Source organism: Ambystoma mexicanum, chromosome 4p, assembly GCF_040938575.1.
Source record: "Ambystoma mexicanum isolate Mex_15411 chromosome 4p, UKY_AmexF1_1, whole genome shotgun sequence".
Lineage (NCBI taxonomy): Eukaryota > Metazoa > Chordata > Amphibia > Caudata > Ambystomatidae > Ambystoma > Ambystoma mexicanum.
The window spans coordinates 50,594,607-50,613,547 of NC_090927.1; the positions used below are offsets into that span (position 1 = coordinate 50,594,607).

At 53.6% G+C, this 18,941-nt stretch overlaps 26 non-coding genes across 26 annotated transcripts; 13 read left to right on the plus strand and 13 right to left on the minus strand.

Annotated features, from left to right (window-relative positions):
- Nucleotides 1–184: 184 nt before the first annotated feature.
- Nucleotides 185–256, minus strand: TRNAE-UUC (transfer RNA glutamic acid (anticodon UUC)). The gene has a single exon. It is a non-coding gene; the product is annotated as a tRNA-Glu (tRNA).
- A 734-nt stretch (nt 257–990) lies between these two features.
- TRNAR-ACG (transfer RNA arginine (anticodon ACG)) lies at nt 991–1,063 on the plus strand. The gene has a single exon. It is a non-coding gene; the product is annotated as a tRNA-Arg (tRNA).
- A 505-nt stretch (nt 1,064–1,568) lies between these two features.
- TRNAE-UUC (transfer RNA glutamic acid (anticodon UUC)) lies at nt 1,569–1,640 on the minus strand. The gene has a single exon. It is a non-coding gene; the product is annotated as a tRNA-Glu (tRNA).
- Nucleotides 1,641–2,374: 734 nt separating this feature from the next.
- Nucleotides 2,375–2,447, plus strand: TRNAR-ACG (transfer RNA arginine (anticodon ACG)). Its single transcript has one exon. It is a non-coding gene; the product is annotated as a tRNA-Arg (tRNA).
- Nucleotides 2,448–2,946: 499 nt separating this feature from the next.
- Nucleotides 2,947–3,018, minus strand: TRNAE-UUC (transfer RNA glutamic acid (anticodon UUC)). The gene has a single exon. It is a non-coding gene; the product is annotated as a tRNA-Glu (tRNA).
- Nucleotides 3,019–3,752: 734 nt separating this feature from the next.
- TRNAR-ACG (transfer RNA arginine (anticodon ACG)) lies at nt 3,753–3,825 on the plus strand. The gene has a single exon. It is a non-coding gene; the product is annotated as a tRNA-Arg (tRNA).
- Nucleotides 3,826–4,330: 505 nt separating this feature from the next.
- Nucleotides 4,331–4,402, minus strand: TRNAE-UUC (transfer RNA glutamic acid (anticodon UUC)). Its single transcript has one exon. It is a non-coding gene; the product is annotated as a tRNA-Glu (tRNA).
- Nucleotides 4,403–5,136: 734 nt separating this feature from the next.
- On the plus strand, nt 5,137–5,209 carry TRNAR-ACG (transfer RNA arginine (anticodon ACG)). Its single transcript has one exon. It is a non-coding gene; the product is annotated as a tRNA-Arg (tRNA).
- Nucleotides 5,210–5,714: 505 nt separating this feature from the next.
- On the minus strand, nt 5,715–5,786 carry TRNAE-UUC (transfer RNA glutamic acid (anticodon UUC)). Its single transcript has one exon. It is a non-coding gene; the product is annotated as a tRNA-Glu (tRNA).
- A 734-nt stretch (nt 5,787–6,520) lies between these two features.
- On the plus strand, nt 6,521–6,593 carry TRNAR-ACG (transfer RNA arginine (anticodon ACG)). The gene has a single exon. It is a non-coding gene; the product is annotated as a tRNA-Arg (tRNA).
- A 505-nt stretch (nt 6,594–7,098) lies between these two features.
- TRNAE-UUC (transfer RNA glutamic acid (anticodon UUC)) lies at nt 7,099–7,170 on the minus strand. Its single transcript has one exon. It is a non-coding gene; the product is annotated as a tRNA-Glu (tRNA).
- Nucleotides 7,171–7,904: 734 nt separating this feature from the next.
- On the plus strand, nt 7,905–7,977 carry TRNAR-ACG (transfer RNA arginine (anticodon ACG)). Its single transcript has one exon. It is a non-coding gene; the product is annotated as a tRNA-Arg (tRNA).
- A 1,294-nt stretch (nt 7,978–9,271) lies between these two features.
- TRNAR-ACG (transfer RNA arginine (anticodon ACG)) lies at nt 9,272–9,344 on the plus strand. Its single transcript has one exon. It is a non-coding gene; the product is annotated as a tRNA-Arg (tRNA).
- Nucleotides 9,345–9,843: 499 nt separating this feature from the next.
- On the minus strand, nt 9,844–9,915 carry TRNAE-UUC (transfer RNA glutamic acid (anticodon UUC)). Its single transcript has one exon. It is a non-coding gene; the product is annotated as a tRNA-Glu (tRNA).
- Nucleotides 9,916–10,649: 734 nt separating this feature from the next.
- Nucleotides 10,650–10,722, plus strand: TRNAR-ACG (transfer RNA arginine (anticodon ACG)). The gene has a single exon. It is a non-coding gene; the product is annotated as a tRNA-Arg (tRNA).
- A 505-nt stretch (nt 10,723–11,227) lies between these two features.
- On the minus strand, nt 11,228–11,299 carry TRNAE-UUC (transfer RNA glutamic acid (anticodon UUC)). Its single transcript has one exon. It is a non-coding gene; the product is annotated as a tRNA-Glu (tRNA).
- Nucleotides 11,300–12,033: 734 nt separating this feature from the next.
- On the plus strand, nt 12,034–12,106 carry TRNAR-ACG (transfer RNA arginine (anticodon ACG)). Its single transcript has one exon. It is a non-coding gene; the product is annotated as a tRNA-Arg (tRNA).
- Nucleotides 12,107–12,611: 505 nt separating this feature from the next.
- TRNAE-UUC (transfer RNA glutamic acid (anticodon UUC)) lies at nt 12,612–12,683 on the minus strand. Its single transcript has one exon. It is a non-coding gene; the product is annotated as a tRNA-Glu (tRNA).
- Nucleotides 12,684–13,417: 734 nt separating this feature from the next.
- On the plus strand, nt 13,418–13,490 carry TRNAR-ACG (transfer RNA arginine (anticodon ACG)). The gene has a single exon. It is a non-coding gene; the product is annotated as a tRNA-Arg (tRNA).
- A 505-nt stretch (nt 13,491–13,995) lies between these two features.
- On the minus strand, nt 13,996–14,067 carry TRNAE-UUC (transfer RNA glutamic acid (anticodon UUC)). The gene has a single exon. It is a non-coding gene; the product is annotated as a tRNA-Glu (tRNA).
- A 734-nt stretch (nt 14,068–14,801) lies between these two features.
- Nucleotides 14,802–14,874, plus strand: TRNAR-ACG (transfer RNA arginine (anticodon ACG)). The gene has a single exon. It is a non-coding gene; the product is annotated as a tRNA-Arg (tRNA).
- Nucleotides 14,875–15,373: 499 nt separating this feature from the next.
- TRNAE-UUC (transfer RNA glutamic acid (anticodon UUC)) lies at nt 15,374–15,445 on the minus strand. Its single transcript has one exon. It is a non-coding gene; the product is annotated as a tRNA-Glu (tRNA).
- Nucleotides 15,446–16,179: 734 nt separating this feature from the next.
- TRNAR-ACG (transfer RNA arginine (anticodon ACG)) lies at nt 16,180–16,252 on the plus strand. Its single transcript has one exon. It is a non-coding gene; the product is annotated as a tRNA-Arg (tRNA).
- Nucleotides 16,253–16,757: 505 nt separating this feature from the next.
- On the minus strand, nt 16,758–16,829 carry TRNAE-UUC (transfer RNA glutamic acid (anticodon UUC)). The gene has a single exon. It is a non-coding gene; the product is annotated as a tRNA-Glu (tRNA).
- Nucleotides 16,830–17,563: 734 nt separating this feature from the next.
- Nucleotides 17,564–17,636, plus strand: TRNAR-ACG (transfer RNA arginine (anticodon ACG)). Its single transcript has one exon. It is a non-coding gene; the product is annotated as a tRNA-Arg (tRNA).
- A 505-nt stretch (nt 17,637–18,141) lies between these two features.
- TRNAE-UUC (transfer RNA glutamic acid (anticodon UUC)) lies at nt 18,142–18,213 on the minus strand. The gene has a single exon. It is a non-coding gene; the product is annotated as a tRNA-Glu (tRNA).
- Nucleotides 18,214–18,941: the final 728 nt, after the last annotated feature.

An 18,941-nucleotide genomic window follows, 5' to 3' on the forward strand; every position in this document is an offset into this window, starting at 1 on the left:
AGCCGCTTGTAGTCGGCCCTTCTTCTTGCAAGTCCAGCCCTCATACTGAGGAATCGGGAGCCTGAAACACGGACAGACTGCATGGGGCCGCCGGGGCCCCAAGGGAAACAATGTGGGGAAATTCAGGCTTTTCTCAAAATGTAAATGCAACAGAAACGGGAGTTCTATGTAGAAAAGGCTAGTCTTCCCATACCGGGAGTCGAACCCGGGCCGCCTGGGTGAAAACCAGGAATCCTAACCGCTAGACCATATGGGAGGCTGTCAGCAAGAAGCAGGTTATGGAGATCCTGAGAGCAGTGCCCCATGGGTCCACCACTGGCAGGATGCTTGAGAAGCTTGACCGGTGGTGTCCCACGCAAATGACCGAGATGCACTTTCAGTGGCAGAAATCAAGCTTTACGCTGCTCTGGTATTGAGCTGTCATTGCTTACAGTGGCTAAGCAAAGCACAATACCAAGACCAATCTAAAAATGACTAGCTTGAGAGAACACGCAAGAACCAAGGGCAGCGGTTCGAGCCCTATCAGGGATGGACGGTCCCCTTTTGCTAAAATGGGCAAGAGAGTCTGCAGTTCCTCTCGGAGGCGCGTGAGTGCTGGGGCACGCCTCATTAACCCTTTGCTGCCCGTCTTGCCACCTGAAACCTGCCCCTTGCCCCCAAAGTGCAGCATTGGCTGGGGGCAAATATCTGCAGCCTATTGGCAGGCTGGAGAAGAGTCCCTGTGGTGCTCCTGAAGTGTGTGGGGAAGTAAGCCCCTGACCGATTGACCCCACCCCCCCAACCCCAATAAATGAAGGCAAATCCTGCTTTGCAATTGCTGCCAACTTTTCAGGGCCTTCCTTTCTAGATAGGACTGGAAGATGAAGCGGCTTGAGAGTCAGCTCCGAAATGAAGAGTAGCATTATTTTCTAAAGAGCTGTGTAATGTGGGGAGGGGGCAAGCACAGCACCTCCCTTTTGTGGAAGGATAGGGGTATGCGCAGACCCACGAGGGCCAGTGGCGCAATGGATAACGCGTCTGACTACGGATCAGAAGATTGTAGGTTCGACTCCTACCTGGCTCGGGGAAGCGCGTTTTGTTTTTAATTTAACCCCAATTGTGATTGCGTAGTCTCTGTCTTCTCCCTAGCCTTGGCCGAGGTACTGAACGCTTAACACTCGAGGTCAGCGGAAATGACGGTCTGTCAGGGCGCCCTTCTTTCCTCTGGCCTTTAACGTCTTGCAGCAACGGTTTCAATGCAAGGCGGCCTGTTTTCCAAATGTGGTCCCACCGTTGCTCTCTTGACGGGGGGTGCGGGGGACACGTCACGCCTCAAAGGTGGGTGCAGACGAGATCTCGGGTATGAAAGCCGCAGACATTGGTATGCACCTCATACCCAAGCCGCTTGTAGTCGGCCCTTCTTCTTGCAAGTCCAGCCCTCATACTGAGGAATCGGGAGCCTGAAACACGGACAGACTGCATGGGGCCGCCGGGGCCCCAAGGGAAACAATGTGGGGAAATTCAGGCTTTTCTCAAAATGTAAATGCAACAGAAACGGAATCGGGAGTTCTATGTAGAAAAGGCTAGTCTTCCCATACCGGGAGTCGAACCCGGGCCGCCTGGGTGAAAACCAGGAATCCTAACCGCTAGACCATATGGGAGGCTGTCAGCAAGAAGCAGGTTATGGAGATCCTGAGAGCAGTGCCCCATGGGTCCACCACTGGCAGGATGCTTGAGAAGCTTGACCGGTGGTGTCCCACGCAAATGACCGAGATGCACTTTCAGTGGCAGAAATCAAGCTTTACGCTGCTCTGGTATTGAGCTGTCATTGCTTACAGTGGCTAAGCAAAGCACAATACCAAGACCAATCTAAAAATGACTAGCTTGAGAGAACACGCAAGAACCAAGGGCAGCGGTTCGAGCCCTATCAGGGATGGACGGTCCCCTTTTGCTAAAATGGGCAAGAGAGTCTGCAGTTCCTCTCGGAGGCGCGTGAGTGCTGGGGCACGCCTCATTAACCCTTTGCTGCCCGTCTTGCCACCTGAAACCTGCCCCTTGCCCCCAAAGTGCAGCATTGGCTGGGGGCAAATATCTGCAGCCTATTGGCAGGCTTGAGAAGAGTCCCTGTGGCGCTCCTGAAGTGTGTGGGGAAGTAAGCCCCTGACCGATTGACCCCACCCCCCCAACCCCAATAAATGAAGGCAAATCCTGCTTTGCAATTGCTGCCAACTTTTCAGGGCCTTCCTTTCTAGATAGGACTGGAAGATGAAGCGGCTTGAGAGTCAGCTCCGAAATGAAGAGTAGCATTATTTTCTAAAGAGCTGTGTAATGTGGGGAGGGGGCAAGCACAGCACCTCCCTTTTGTGGAAGGATAGGGGTATGCGCAGACCCACGAGGGCCAGTGGCGCAATGGATAACGCGTCTGACTACGGATCAGAAGATTGTAGGTTCGACTCCTACCTGGCTCGGGGAAGCGCGTTTTGTTTTTAATTTAACCCCAATTGTGATTGCGTAGTCTCTGTCTTCTCCCTAGCCTTGGCCGAGGTACTGAACGCTTAACACTCGAGGTCAGCGGAAATGACGGTCTGTCAGGGCGCCCTTCTTTCCTCTGGCCTTTAACGTCTTGCAGCAACGGTTTCAATGCAAGGCGGCCTGTTTTCCAAATGTGGTCCCACCGTTGCTCTCTTGACGGGGGGTGCGGGGGACACGTCACGCCTCAAAGGTGGGTGCAGACGAGATCTCGGGTATGAAAGCCGCAGACATTGGTATGCACCTCATACCCAAGCCGCTTGTAGTCGGCCCTTCTTCTTGCAAGTCCAGCCCTCATACTGAGGAATCGGGAGCCTGAAACACGGACAGACTGCATGGGGCCGCCGGGGCCCCAAGGGAAACAATGTGGGGAAATTCAGGCTTTTCTCAAAATGTAAATGCAACAGAAACGGGAGTTCTATGTAGAAAAGGCTAGTCTTCCCATACCGGGAGTCGAACCCGGGCCGCCTGGGTGAAAACCAGGAATCCTAACCGCTAGACCATATGGGAGGCTGTCAGCAAGAAGCAGGTTATGGAGATCCTGAGAGCAGTGCCCCATGGGTCCACCACTGGCAGGATGCTTGAGAAGCTTGACCGGTGGTGTCCCACGCAAATGACCGAGATGCACTTTCAGTGGCAGAAATCAAGCTTTACGCTGCTCTGGTATTGAGCTGTCATTGCTTACAGTGGCTAAGCAAAGCACAATACCAAGACCAATCTAAAAATGACTAGCTTGAGAGAACACGCAAGAACCAAGGGCAGCGGTTCGAGCCCTATCAGGGATGGACGGTCCCCTTTTGCTAAAATGGGCAAGAGAGTCTGCAGTTCCTCTCGGAGGCGCGTGAGTGCTGGGGCACGCCTCATTAACCCTTTGCTGCCCGTCTTGCCACCTGAAACCTGCCCCTTGCCCCCAAAGTGCAGCATTGGCTGGGGGCAAATATCTGCAGCCTATTGGCAGGCTGGAGAAGAGTCCCTGTGGTGCTCCTGAAGTGTGTGGGGAAGTAAGCCCCTGACCGATTGACCCCACCCCCCCAACCCCAATAAATGAAGGCAAATCCTGCTTTGCAATTGCTGCCAACTTTTCAGGGCCTTCCTTTCTAGATAGGACTGGAAGATGAAGCGGCTTGAGAGTCAGCTCCGAAATGAAGAGTAGCATTATTTTCTAAAGAGCTGTGTAATGTGGGGAGGGGGCAAGCACAGCACCTCCCTTTTGTGGAAGGATAGGGGTATGCGCAGACCCACGAGGGCCAGTGGCGCAATGGATAACGCGTCTGACTACGGATCAGAAGATTGTAGGTTCGACTCCTACCTGGCTCGGGGAAGCGCGTTTTGTTTTTAATTTAACCCCAATTGTGATTGCGTAGTCTCTGTCTTCTCCCTAGCCTTGGCCGAGGTACTGAACGCTTAACACTCGAGGTCAGCGGAAATGACGGTCTGTCAGGGCGCCCTTCTTTCCTCTGGCCTTTAACGTCTTGCAGCAACGGTTTCAATGCAAGGCGGCCTGTTTTCCAAATGTGGTCCCACCGTTGCTCTCTTGACGGGGGGTGCGGGGGACACGTCACGCCTCAAAGGTGGGTGCAGACGAGATCTCGGGTATGAAAGCCGCAGACATTGGTATGCACCTCATACCCAAGCCGCTTGTAGTCGGCCCTTCTTCTTGCAAGTCCAGCCCTCATACTGAGGAATCGGGAGCCTGAAACACGGACAGACTGCATGGGGCCGCCGGGGCCCCAAGGGAAACAATGTGGGGAAATTCAGGCTTTTCTCAAAATGTAAATGCAACAGAAACGGAATCGGGAGTTCTATGTAGAAAAGGCTAGTCTTCCCATACCGGGAGTCGAACCCGGGCCACCTGGGTGAAAACCAGGAATCCTAACCGCTAGACCATATGGGAGGCTGTCAGCAAGAAGCAGGTTATGGAGATCCTGAGAGCAGTGCCCCATGGGTCCACCACTGGCAGGATGCTTGAGAAGCTTGACCGGTGGTGTCCCACGCAAATGACCGAGATGCACTTTCAGTGGCAGAAATCAAGCTTTACGCTGCTCTGGTATTGAGCTGTCATTGCTTACAGTGGCTAAGCAAAGCACAATACCAAGACCAATCTAAAAATGACTAGCTTGAGAGAACACGCAAGAACCAAGGGCAGCGGTTCGAGCCCTATCAGGGATGGACGGTCCCCTTTTGCTAAAATGGGCAAGAGAGTCTGCAGTTCCTCTCGGAGGCGCGTGAGTGCTGGGGCACGCCTCATTAACCCTTTGCTGCCCGTCTTGCCACCTGAAACCTGCCCCTTGCCCCCAAAGTGCAGCATTGGCTGGGGGCAAATATCTGCAGCCTATTGGCAGGCTGGAGAAGAGTCCCTGTGGCGCTCCTGAAGTGTGTGGGGAAGTAAGCCCCTGACCGATTGACCCCACCCCCCCAACCCCAATAAATGAAGGCAAATCCTGCTTTGCAATTGCTGCCAACTTTTCAGGGCCTTCCTTTCTAGATAGGACTGGAAGATGAAGCGGCTTGAGAGTCAGCTCCGAAATGAAGAGTAGCATTATTTTCTAAAGAGCTGTGTAATGTGGGGAGGGGGCAAGCACAGCACCTCCCTTTTGTGGAAGGATAGGGGTATGCGCAGACCCACGAGGGCCAGTGGCGCAATGGATAACGCGTCTGACTACGGATCAGAAGATTGTAGGTTCGACTCCTACCTGGCTCGGGGAAGCGCGTTTTGTTTTTAATTTAACCCCAATTGTGATTGCGTAGTCTCTGTCTTCTCCCTAGCCTTGGCCGAGGTACTGAACGCTTAACACTCGAGGTCAGCGGAAATGACGGTCTGTCAGGGCGCCCTTCTTTCCTCTGGCCTTTAACGTCTTGCAGCAACGGTTTCAATGCAAGGCGGCCTGTTTTCCAAATGTGGTCCCACCGTTGCTCTCTTGACGGGGGGTGCGGGGGACACGTCACGCCTCAAAGGTGGGTGCAGACGAGATCTCGGGTATGAAAGCCGCAGACATTGGTATGCACCTCATACCCAAGCCGCTTGTAGTCGGCCCTTCTTCTTGCAAGTCCAGCCCTCATACTGAGGAATCGGGAGCCTGAAACACGGACAGACTGCATGGGGCCGCCGGGGCCCCAAGGGAAACAATGTGGGGAAATTCAGGCTTTTCTCAAAATGTAAATGCAACAGAAACGGAATCGGGAGTTCTATGTAGAAAAGGCTAGTCTTCCCATACCGGGAGTCGAACCCGGGCCGCCTGGGTGAAAACCAGGAATCCTAACCGCTAGACCATATGGGAGGCTGTCAGCAAGAAGCAGGTTATGGAGATCCTGAGAGCAGTGCCCCATGGGTCCACCACTGGCAGGATGCTTGAGAAGCTTGACCGGTGGTGTCCCACGCAAATGACCGAGATGCACTTTCAGTGGCAGAAATCAAGCTTTACGCTGCTCTGGTATTGAGCTGTCATTGCTTACAGTGGCTAAGCAAAGCACAATACCAAGACCAATCTAAAAATGACTAGCTTGAGAGAACACGCAAGAACCAAGGGCAGCGGTTCGAGCCCTATCAGGGATGGACGGTCCCCTTTTGCTAAAATGGGCAAGAGAGTCTGCAGTTCCTCTCGGAGGCGCGTGAGTGCTGGGGCATGCCTCATTAACCCTTTGCTGCCCGTCTTGCCACCTGAAACCTGCCCCTTGCCCCCAAAGTGCAGCATTGGCTGGGGGCAAATATCTGCAGCCTATTGGCAGGCTGGAGAAGAGTCCCTGTGGCGCTCCTGAAGTGTGTGGGGAAGTAAGCCCCTGACCGATTGACCCCACCCCCCCAACCCCAATAAATGAAGGCAAATCCTGCTTTGCAATTGCTGCCAACTTTTCAGGGCCTTCCTTTCTAGATAGGACTGGAAGATGAAGCGGCTTGAGAGTCAGCTCCGAAATGAAGAGTAGCATTATTTTCTAAAGAGCTGTGTAATGTGGGGAGGGGGCAAGCACAGCACCTCCCTTTTGTGGAAGGATAGGGGTATGCGCAGACCCACGAGGGCCAGTGGCGCAATGGATAACGCGTCTGACTACGGATCAGAAGATTGTAGGTTCGACTCCTACCTGGCTCGGGGAAGCGCGTTTTGTTTTTAATTTAACCCCAATTGTGATTGCGTAGTCTCTGTCTTCTCCCTAGCCTTGGCCGAGGTACTGAACGCTTAACACTCGAGGTCAGCGGAAATGACGGTCTGTCAGGGCGCCCTTCTTTCCTCTGGCCTTTAACGTCTTGCAGCAACGGTTTCAATGCAAGGCGGCCTGTTTTCCAAATGTGGTCCCACCGTTGCTCTCTTGACGGGGGGTGCGGGGGACACGTCACGCCTCAAAGGTGGGTGCAGACGAGATCTCGGGTATGAAAGCCGCAGACATTGGTATGCACCTCATACCCAAGCCGCTTGTAGTCGGCCCTTCTTCTTGCAAGTCCAGCCCTCATACTGAGGAATCGGGAGCCTGAAACACGGACAGACTGCATGGGGCCGCCGGGGCCCCAAGGGAAACAATGTGGGGAAATTCAGGCTTTTCTCAAAATGTAAATGCATCAGAAACGGAATCGGGAGTTCTATGTAGAAAAGGGTAGTCTTCCCATACCGGGAGTCGAACCCGGGCCGCCTGGGTGAAAACCAGGAATCCTAACCGCTAGACCATATGGGAGGCTGTCAGCAAGAAGCAGGTTATGGAGATCCTGAGAGCAGTGCCCCATGGATCCACCACTGGCAGGATGCTTGAGAAGCTTGACCGGTGGTGTCCCACGCAAATGACCGAGATGCACTTTCAGTGGCAGAAATCAAGCTTTACGCTGCTCTGGTATTGAGCTGTCATTGCTTACAGTGGCTAAGCAAAGCACAATACCAAGACCAATCTAAAAATGACTAGCTTGAGAGAACACGCAAGAACCAAGGGCAGCGGTTCGAGCCCTATCAGGGATGGACGGTCCCCTTTTGCTAAAATGGGCAAGAGAGTCTGCAGTTCCTCTCGGAGGCGCGTGAGTGCTGGGGCACGCCTCATTAACCCTTTGCTGCCCGTCTTGCCACCTGAAACCTGCCCCTTGCCCCCAAAGTGCAGCATTGGCTGGGGGCAAATATCTGCAGCCTATTGGCAGGCTGGAGAAGAGTCCCTGTGGCGCTCCTGAAGTGTGTGGGGAAGTAAGCCCCTGACCGATTGACCCCACCCCCCCAACCCCAATAAATGAAGGCAAATCCTGCTTTGCAATTGCTGCCAACTTTTCAGGGCCTTCCTTTCTAGATAGGACTGGAAGATGAAGCGGCTTGAGAGTCAGCTCCGAAATGAAGAGTAGCATTATTTTCTAAAGAGCTGTGTAATGTGGGGAGGGGGCAAGCACAGCACCTCCCTTTTGTGGAAGGATAGGGGTATGCGCAGACCCACGAGGGCCAGTGGCGCAATGGATAACGCGTCTGACTACGGATCAGAAGATTGTAGGTTCGACTCCTACCTGGCTCGGGGAAGCGCGTTTTGTTTTTAATTTAACCCCAATTGTGATTGCGTAGTCTCTGTCTTCTCCCTAGCCTTGGCCGAGGTACTGAACGCTTAACACTCGAGGTCAGCGGAAATGACGGTCTGTCAGGGCGCCCTTCTTTCCTCTGGCCTTTAACGTCTTGCAGCAACGGTTTCAATGCAAGGCGGCCTGTTTTCCAAATGTGGTCCCACCGTTGCTCTCTTGACGGGGGGTGCGGGGGACACGTCACGCCTCAAAGGTGGGTGCAGACGAGATCTCGGGTATGAAAGCCGCAGACATTGGTATGCACCTCATACCCAAGCCGCTTGTAGTCGGCCCTTCTTCTTGCAAGTCCAGCCCTCATACTGAGGAATCGGGAGCCTGAAACACGGACAGACTGCATGGGGCCGCCGGGGCCCCAAGGGAAACAATGTGGGGAAATTCAGGCTTTTCTCAAAATGTAAATGCAACAGAAACGGAATCGGGAGTTCTATGTAGAAAAGGCTAGTCTTCCCCGGGCCGCCTGGGTGAAAACCAGGAATCCTAACCGCTAGACCATATGGGAGGCTGTCAGCAAGAAGCAGGTTATGGAGATCCTGAGAGCAGTGCCCCATGGATCCACCACTGGCAGGATGCTTGAGAAGCTTGACCGGTGGTGTCCCACGCAAATGACCGAGATGCACTTTCAGTGGCAGAAATCAAGCTTTACGCTGCTCTGGTATTGAGCTGTCATTGCTTACAGTGGCTAAGCAAAGCACAATACCAAGACCAATCTAAAAATGACTAGCTTGAGAGAACACGCAAGAACCAAGGGCAGCGGTTCGAGCCCTATCAGGGATGGACGGTCCCCTTTTGCTAAAATGGGCAAGAGAGTCTGCAGTTCCTCTCGGAGGCGCGTGAGTGCTGGGGCACGCCTCATTAACCCTTTGCTGCCCGTCTTGCCACCTGAAACCTGCCCCTTGCCCCCAAAGTGCAGCATTGGCTGGGGGCAAATATCTGCAGCCTATTGGCAGGCTTGAGAAGAGTCCCTGTGGCGCTCCTGAAGTGTGTGGGGAAGTAAGCCCCTGACCGATTGACCCCACCCCCCCAACCCCAATAAATGAAGGCAAATCCTGCTTTGCAATTGCTGCCAACTTTTCAGGGCCTTCCTTTCTAGATAGGACTGGAAGATGAAGCGGCTTGAGAGTCAGCTCCGAAATGAAGAGTAGCATTATTTTCTAAAGAGCTGTGTAATGTGGGGAGGGGGCAAGCACAGCACCTCCCTTTTGTGGAAGGATAGGGGTATGCGCAGACCCACGAGGGCCAGTGGCGCAATGGATAACGCGTCTGACTACGGATCAGAAGATTGTAGGTTCGACTCCTACCTGGCTCGGGGAAGCGCGTTTTGTTTTTAATTTAACCCCAATTGTGATTGCGTAGTCTCTGTCTTCTCCCTAGCCTTGGCCGAGGTACTGAACGCTTAACACTCGAGGTCAGCGGAAATGACGGTCTGTCAGGGCGCCCTTCTTTCCTCTGGCCTTTAACGTCTTGCAGCAACGGTTTCAATGCAAGGCGGCCTGTTTTCCAAATGTGGTCCCACCGTTGCTCTCTTGACGGGGGGTGCGGGGGACACGTCACGCCTCAAAGGTGGGTGCAGACGAGATCTCGGGTATGAAAGCCGCAGACATTGGTATGCACCTCATACCCAAGCCGCTTGTAGTCGGCCCTTCTTCTTGCAAGTCCAGCCCTCATACTGAGGAATCGGGAGCCTGAAACACGGACAGACTGCATGGGGCCGCCGGGGCCCCAAGGGAAACAATGTGGGGAAATTCAGGCTTTTCTCAAAATGTAAATGCAACAGAAACGGGAGTTCTATGTAGAAAAGGCTAGTCTTCCCATACCGGGAGTCGAACCCGGGCCGCCTGGGTGAAAACCAGGAATCCTAACCGCTAGACCATATGGGAGGCTGTCAGCAAGAAGCAGGTTATGGAGATCCTGAGAGCAGTGCCCCATGGGTCCACCACTGGCAGGATGCTTGAGAAGCTTGACCGGTGGTGTCCCACGCAAATGACCGAGATGCACTTTCAGTGGCAGAAATCAAGCTTTACGCTGCTCTGGTATTGAGCTGTCATTGCTTACAGTGGCTAAGCAAAGCACAATACCAAGACCAATCTAAAAATGACTAGCTTGAGAGAACACGCAAGAACCAAGGGCAGCGGTTCGAGCCCTATCAGGGATGGACGGTCCCCTTTTGCTAAAATGGGCAAGAGAGTCTGCAGTTCCTCTCGGAGGCGCGTGAGTGCTGGGGCACGCCTCATTAACCCTTTGCTGCCCGTCTTGCCACCTGAAACCTGCCCCTTGCCCCCAAAGTGCAGCATTGGCTGGGGGCAAATATCTGCAGCCTATTGGCAGGCTGGAGAAGAGTCCCTGTGGTGCTCCTGAAGTGTGTGGGGAAGTAAGCCCCTGACCGATTGACCCCACCCCCCCAACCCCAATAAATGAAGGCAAATCCTGCTTTGCAATTGCTGCCAACTTTTCAGGGCCTTCCTTTCTAGATAGGACTGGAAGATGAAGCGGCTTGAGAGTCAGCTCCGAAATGAAGAGTAGCATTATTTTCTAAAGAGCTGTGTAATGTGGGGAGGGGGCAAGCACAGCACCTCCCTTTTGTGGAAGGATAGGGGTATGCGCAGACCCACGAGGGCCAGTGGCGCAATGGATAACGCGTCTGACTACGGATCAGAAGATTGTAGGTTCGACTCCTACCTGGCTCGGGGAAGTGCGTTTTGTTTTTAATTTAACCCCAATTGTGATTGCGTAGTCTCTGTCTTCTCCCTAGCCTTGGCCGAGGTACTGAACGCTTAACACTCGAGGTCAGCGGAAATGACGGTCTGTCAGGGCGCCCTTCTTTCCTCTGGCCTTTAACGTCTTGCAGCAACGGTTTCAATGCAAGGCGGCCTGTTTTCCAAATGTGGTCCCACCGTTGCTCTCTTGACGGGGGGTGCGGGGGACACGTCACGCCTCAAAGGTGGGTGCAGACGAGATCTCGGGTATGAAAGCCGCAGACATTGGTATGCACCTCATACCCAAGCCGCTTGTAGTCGGCCCTTCTTCTTGCAAGTCCAGCCCTCATACTGAGGAATCGGGAGCCTGAAACACGGACAGACTGCATGGGGCCGCCGGGGCCCCAAGGGAAACAATGTGGGGAAATTCAGGCTTTTCTCAAAATGTAAATGCAACAGAAACGGAATCGGGAGTTCTATGTAGAAAAGGCTAGTCTTCCCATACCGGGAGTCGAACCCGGGCCGCCTGGGTGAAAACCAGGAATCCTAACCGCTAGACCATATGGGAGGCTGTCAGCAAGAAGCAGGTTATGGAGATCCTGAGAGCAGTGCCCCATGGGTCCACCACTGGCAGGATGCTTGAGAAGCTTGACCGGTGGTGTCCCACGCAAATGACCGAGATGCACTTTCAGTGGCAGAAATCAAGCTTTACGCTGCTCTGGTATTGAGCTGTCATTGCTTACAGTGGCTAAGCAAAGCACAATACCAAGACCAATCTAAAAATGACTAGCTTGAGAGAACACGCAAGAACCAAGGGCAGCGGTTCGAGCCCTATCAGGGATGGACGGTCCCCTTTTGCTAAAATGGGCAAGAGAGTCTGCAGTTCCTCTCGGAGGCGCGTGAGTGCTGGGGCACGCCTCATTAACCCTTTGCTGCCCGTCTTGCCACCTGAAACCTGCCCCTTGCCCCCAAAGTGCAACATTGGCTGGGGGCAAATATCTGCAGCCTATTGGCAGGCTGGAGAAGAGCGCCTGTGGCGCTCCTGAAGTGTGTGGGGAAGTAAGCCCCTGACCGATTGACCCCACCCCCCCAACCCCAATAAATGAAGGCAAATCCTGCTTTGCAATTGCTGCCAACTTTTCAGGGCCTTCCTTTCTAGATAGGACTGGAAGATGAAGCGGCTTGAGAGTCAGCTCCGAAATGAAGAGTAGCATTATTTTCTAAAGAGCTGTGTAATGTGGGGAAGGGGCAAGCACAGCACCTCCCTTTTGTGGAAGGATAGGGGTATGCGCAGACCCACGAGGGCCAGTGGCGCAATGGATAACGCGTCTGACTACGGATCAGAAGATTGTAGGTTCGACTCCTACCTGGCTCGGGGAAGCGCGTTTTGTTTTTAATTTAACCCCAATTGTGATTGCGTAGTCTCTGTCTTCTCCCTAGCCTTGGCCGAGGTACTGAACGCTTAACACTCGAGGTCAGCGGAAATGACGGTCTGTCAGGGCGCCCTTCTTTCCTCTGGCCTTTAACGTCTTGCAGCAACGGTTTCAATGCAAGGCGGCCTGTTTTCCAAATGTGGTCCCACCGTTGCTCTCTTGACGGGAGGTGCGGGGGACACGTCACGCCTCAAAGGTGGGTGCAGACGAGATCTCGGGTATGAAAGCCGCAGACATTGGTATGCACCTCATACCCAAGCCGCTTGTAGTCGGCCCTTCTTCTTGCAAGTCCAGCCCTCATACTGAGGAATCGGGAGCCTGAAACACGGACAGACTGCATGGGGCCGCCGGGGCCCCAAGGGAAACAATGTGGGGAAATTCAGGCTTTTCTCAAAATGTAAATGCAACAGAAACGGAATCGGGAGTTCTATGTAGAAAAGGCTAGTCTTCCCATACCGGGAGTCGAACCCGGGCCGCCTGGGTGAAAACCAGGAATCCTAACCGCTAGACCATATGGGAGGCTGTCAGCAAGAAGCAGGTTATGGAGATCCTGAGAGCAGTGCCCCATGGATCCACCACTGGCAGGATGCTTGAGAAGCTTGACCGGTGGTGTCCCACGCAAATGACCGAGATGCACTTTCAGTGGCAGAAATCAAGCTTTACGCTGCTCTGGTATTGAGCTGTCATTGCTTACAGTGGCTAAGCAAAGCACAATACCAAGACCAATCTAAAAATGACTAGCTTGAGAGAACACGCAAGAACCAAGGGCAGCGGTTCGAGCCCTATCAGGGATGGACGGTCTACTTTTGCTAAAATGGGCAAGAGAGTCTGCAGTTCCTCTCGGAGGCGCGTGAGTGCTGGGGCACGCCTCATTAACCCTTTGCTGCCCGTCTTGCCACCTGAAACCTGCCCCTTGCCCCCAAAGTGCAGCATTGGCTGGGGGCAAATATCTGCAGCCTATTGGCAGGCTGGAGAAGAGTCCCTGTGGCGCTCCTGAAGTGTGTGGGGAAGTAAGCCCCTGACCGATTGACCCCACCCCCCCAACCCCAATAAATGAAGGCAAATCCTGCTTTGCAATTGCTGCCAACTTTTCAGGGCCTTCCTTTCTAGATAGGACTGGAAGATGAAGCGGCTTGAGAGTCAGCTCCGAAATGAAGAGTAGCATTATTTTCTAAAGAGCTGTGTAATGTGGGGAGGGGGCAAGCACAGCACCTCCCTTTTGTGGAAGGATAGGGGTATGCGCAGACCCACGAGGGCCAGTGGCGCAATGGATAACGCGTCTGACTACGGATCAGAAGATTGTAGGTTCGACTCCTACCTGGCTCGGGGAAGCGCGTTTTGTTTTTAATTTAACCCCAATTGTGATTGCGTAGTCTCTGTCTTCTCCCTAGCCTTGGCCGAGGTACTGAACGCTTAACACTCGAGGTCAGCGGAAATGACGGTCTGTCAGGGCGCCCTTCTTTCCTCTGGCCTTTAACGTCTTGCAGCAACGGTTTCAATGCAAGGCGGCCTGTTTTCCAAATGTGGTCCCACCGTTGCTCTCTTGACGGGGGGTGCGGGGGACACGTCACGCCTCAAAGGTGGGTGCAGACGAGATCTCGGGTATGAAAGCCGCAGACATTGGTATGCACCTCATACCCAAGCCGCTTGTAGTCGGCCCTTCTTCTTGCAAGTCCAGCCCTCATACTGAGGAATCGGGAGCCTGAAACACGGACAGACTACATGGGGCCGCCGGGGCCCCAAGGGAAACAATGTGGGGAAATTCAGGCTTTTCTCAAAATGTAAATGCAACAGAAACGGAATCGGGAGTTCTATGTAGAAAAGGCTAGTCTTCCCATACCGGGAGTCGAACCCGGGCCGCCTGGGTGAAAACCAGGAATCCTAACCGCTAGACCATATGGGAGGCTGTCAGCAAGAAGCAGGTTATGGAGATCCTGAGAGCAGTGCCCCATGGATCCACCACTGGCAGGATGCTTGAGAAGCTTGACCGGTGGTGTCCCACGCAAATGACCGAGATGCACTTTCAGTGGCAGAAATCAAGCTTTACGCTGCTCTGGTATTGAGCTGTCATTGCTTACAGTGGCTAAGCAAAGCACAATACCAAGACCAATCTAAAAATGACTAGCTTGAGAGAACACGCAAGAACCAAGGGCAGCGGTTCGAGCCCTATCAGGGATGGACGGTCCCCTTTTGCTAAAATGGGCAAGAGAGTCTGCAGTTCCTCTCGGAGGCGCGTGAGTGCTGGGGCACGCCTCATTAACCCTTTGCTGCCCGTCTTGCCACCTGAAACCTGCCCCTTGCCCCCAAAGTGCAGCATTGGCTGGGGGCAAATATCTGCAGCCTATTGGCAGGCTTGAGAAGAGTCCCTGTGGCGCTCCTGAAGTGTGTGGGGAAGTAAGCCCCTGACCGATTGACCCCACCCCCCCAACCCCAATAAATGAAGGCAAATCCTGCTTTGCAATTGCTGCCAACTTTTCAGGGCCTTCCTTTCTAGAGAGGACTGGAAGATGAAGCGGCTTGAGAGTCAGCTCCGAAATGAAGAGTAGCATTATTTTCTAAAGAGCTGTGTAATGTGGGGAGGGGGCAAGCACAGCACCTCCCTTTTGTGGAAGGATAGGGGTATGCGCAGACCCACGAGGGCCAGTGGCGCAATGGATAACGCGTCTGACTACGGATCAGAAGATTGTAGGTTCGACTCCTACCTGGCTCGGGGAAGCGCGTTTTGTTTTTAATTTAACCCCAATTGTGATTGCGTAGTCTCTGTCTTCTCCCTAGCCTTGGCCGAGGTACTGAACGCTTAACACTCGAGGTCAGCGGAAATGACGGTCTGTCAGGGCGCCCTTCTTTCCTCTGGCCTTTAACGTCTTGCAGCAACGGTTTCAATGCAAGGCGGCCTGTTTTCCAAATGTGGTCCCACCGTTGCTCTCTTGACGGGGGGTGCGGGGGACACGTCACGCCTCAAAGGTGGGTGCAGACGAGATCTCGGGTATGAAAGCCGCAGACATTGGTATGCACCTCATACCCAAGCCGCTTGTAGTCGGCCCTTCTTCTTGCAAGTCCAGCCCTCATACTGAGGAATCGGGAGCCTGAAACACGGACAGACTGCATGGGGCCGCCGGGGCCCCAAGGGAAACAATGTGGGGAAATTCAGGCTTTTCTCAAAATGTAAATGCAACAGAAACGGGAGTTCTATGTAGAAAAGGCTAGTCTTCCCATACCGGGAGTCGAACCCGGGCCGCCTGGGTGAAAACCAGGAATCCTAACCGCTAGACCATATGGGAGGCTGTCAGCAAGAAGCAGGTTATGGAGATCCTGAGAGCAGTGCCCCATGGGTCCACCACTGGCAGGATGCTTGAGAAGCTTGACCGGTGGTGTCCCACGCAAATGACCGAGATGCACTTTCAGTGGCAGAAATCAAGCTTTACGCTGCTCTGGTATTGAGCTGTCATTGCTTACAGTGGCTAAGCAAAGCACAATACCAAGACCAATCTAAAAAGGACTAGCTTGAGAGAACACGCAAGAACCAAGGGCAGCGGTTCGAGCCCTATCAGGGATGGACGGTCCCCTTTTGCTAAAATGGGCAAGAGAGTCTGCAGTTCCTCTCGGAGGCGCGTGAGTGCTGGGGCACGCCTCATTAACCCTTTGCTGCCCGTCTTGCCACCTGAAACCTGCCCCTTGCCCCCAAAGTGCAGCATTGGCTGGGGGCAAATATCTGCAGCCTATTGGCAGGCTGGAGAAGAGTCCCTGTGGTGCTCCTGAAGTGTGTGGCGAAGTAAGCCCCTGACCGATTGACCCCACCCCCCCAACCCCAATAAATGAAGGCAAATCCTGCTTTGCAATTGCTGCCAACTTTTCAGGGCCTTCCTTTCTAGATAGGACTGGAAGATGAAGCGGCTTGAGAGTCAGCTCCGAAATGAAGAGTAGCATTATTTTCTAAAGAGCTGTGTAATGTGGGGAGGGGGCAAGCACAGCACCTCCCTTTTGTGGAAGGATAGGGGTATGCGCAGACCCACGAAGGCCAGTGGCGCAATGGATAACGCGTCTGACTACGGATCAGAAGATTGTAGGTTCGACTCCTACCTGGCTCGGGGAAGCGCGTTTTGTTTTTAATTTAACCCCAATTGTGATTGCGTAGTCTCTGTCTTCTCCCTAGCCTTGGCCGAGGTACTGAACGCTTAACACTCGAGGTCAGCGGAAATGACGGTCTGTCAGGGCGCCCTTCTTTCCTCTGGCCTTTAACGTCTTGCAGCAACGGTTTCAATGCAAGGCGGCCTGTTTTCCAAATGTGGTCCCACCGTTGCTCTCTTGACGGGGGGTGCGGGGGACACGTCACGCCTCAAAGGTGGGTGCAGACGAGATCTCGGGTATGAAAGCCGCAGACATTGGTATGCACCTCATACCCAAGCCGCTTGTAGTCGGCCCTTCTTCTTGCAAGTCCAGCCCTCATACTGAGGAATCGGGAGCCTGAAACACGGACAGACTGCATGGGGCCGCCGGGGCCCCAAGGGAAACAATGTGGGGAAATTCAGGCTTTTCTCAAAATGTAAATGCAACAGAAACGGAATCGGGAGTTCTATGTAGAAAAGGCTAGTCTTCCCATACCGGGAGTCGAACCCGGGCCGCCTGGGTGAAAACCAGGAATCCTAACCGCTAGACCATATGGGAGGCTGTCAGCAAGAAGCAGGTTATGGAGATCCTGAGAGCAGTGCCCCATGGGTCCACCACTGGCAGGATGCTTGAGAAGCTTGACCGGTGGTGTCCCACGCAAATGACCGAGATGCACTTTCAGTGGCAGAAATCAAGCTTTACGCTGCTCTGGTATTGAGCTGTCATTGCTTACAGTGGCTAAGCAAAGCACAATACCAAGACCAATCTAAAAATGACTAGCTTGAGAGAACACGCAAGAACCAAGGGCAGCGGTTCGAGCCCTATCAGGGATGGACGGTCCCCTTTTGCTAAAATGGGCAAGAGAGTCTGCAGTTCCTCTCGGAGGCGCGTGAGTGCTGGGGCACGCCTCATTAACCCTTTGCTGCCCGTCTTGCCACCTGAAACCTGCCCCTTGCCCCCAAAGTGCAGCATTGGCTGGGGGCAAATATCTGCAGCCTATTGGCAGGCTGGAGAAGAGTCCCTGTGGCGCTCCTGAAGTGTGTGGGGAAGTAAGCCCCTGACCGATTGACCCCACCCCCCCAACCCCAATAAATGAAGGCAAATCCTGCTTTGCAATTGCTGCCAACTTTTCAGGGCCTTCCTTTCTAGATAGGACTGGAAGATGAAGCGGCTTGAGAGTCAGCTCCGAAATGAAGAGTAGCATTATTTTCTAAAGAGCTGTGTAATGTGGGGAGGGGGCAAGCACAGCACCTCCCTTTTGTGGAAGGATAGGGGTATGCGCAGACCCACGAGGGCCAGTGGCGCAATGGATAACGCGTCTGACTACGGATCAGAAGATTGTAGGTTCGACTCCTACCTGGCTCGGGGAAGCGCGTTTTGTTTTTAATTTAACCCCAATTGTGATTGCGTAGTCTCTGTCTTCTCCCTAGCCTTGGCCGAGGTACTGAACGCTTAACACTCGAGGTCAGCGGAAATGACGGTCTGTCAGGGCGCCCTTCTTTCCTCTGGCCTTTAACGTCTTGCAGCAACGGTTTCAATGCAAGGCGGCCTGTTTTCCAAATGTGGTCCCACCGTTGCTCTCTTGACGGGGGGTGCGGGGGACACGTCACGCCTCAAAGGTGGGTGCAGACGAGATCTCGGGTATGAAAGCCGCAGACATTGGTATGCACCTCATACCCAAGCCGCTTGTAGTCGGCCCTTCTTCTTGCAAGTCCAGCCCTCATACTGAGGAATCGGGAGCCTGAAACACGGACAGACTGCATGGGGCCGCCGGGGCCCCAAGGGAAACAATGTGGGGAAATTCAGGCTTTTCTCAAAATGTAAATGCAACAGAAACGGAATCGGGAGTTCTATGTAGAAAAGGCTAGTCTTCCCATACCGGGAGTCGAACCCGGGCCGCCTGGGTGAAAACCAGGAATCCTAACCGCTAGACCATATGGGAGGCTGTCAGCAAGAAGCAGGTTATGGAGATCCTGAGAGCAGTGCCCCATGGGTCCACCACTGGCAGGATGCTTGAGAAGCTTGACCGGTGGTGTCCCACGCAAATGACCGAGATGCACTTTCAGTGGCAGAAATCAAGCTTTACGCTGCTCTGGTATTGAGCTGTCATTGCTTACAGTGGCTAAGCAAAGCACAATACCAAGACCAATCTAAAAATGACTAGCTTGAGAGAACACGCAAGAACCAAGGGCAGCGGTTCGAGCCCTATCAGGGATGGACGGTCCCCTTTTGCTAAAATGGGCAAGAGAGTCTGCAGTTCCTCTCGGAGGCGCGTGAGTGCTGGGGCACGCCTCATTAACCCTTTGCTGCCCGTCTTGCCACCTGAAACCTGCCCCTTGCCCCCAAAGTGCAGCATTGGCTGGGGGCAAATATCTGCAGCCTATTGGCAGGCTGGAGAAGAGTCCCTGTGGCGCTCCTGAAGTGTGTGGGGAAGTAAGCCCCTGACCGATTGACCCCACCCCCCCAACCCCAATAAATGAAGGCAAATCCTGCTTTGCAATTGCTGCCAACTTTTCAGGGCCTTCCTTTCTAGATAGGACTGGAAGATGAAGCGGCTTGAGAGTCAGCTCCGAAATGAAGAGTAGCATTATTTTCTAAAGAGCTGTGTAATGTGGGGAGGGGGCAAGCACAGCACCTCCCTTTTGTGGAAGGATAGGGGTATGCGCAGAC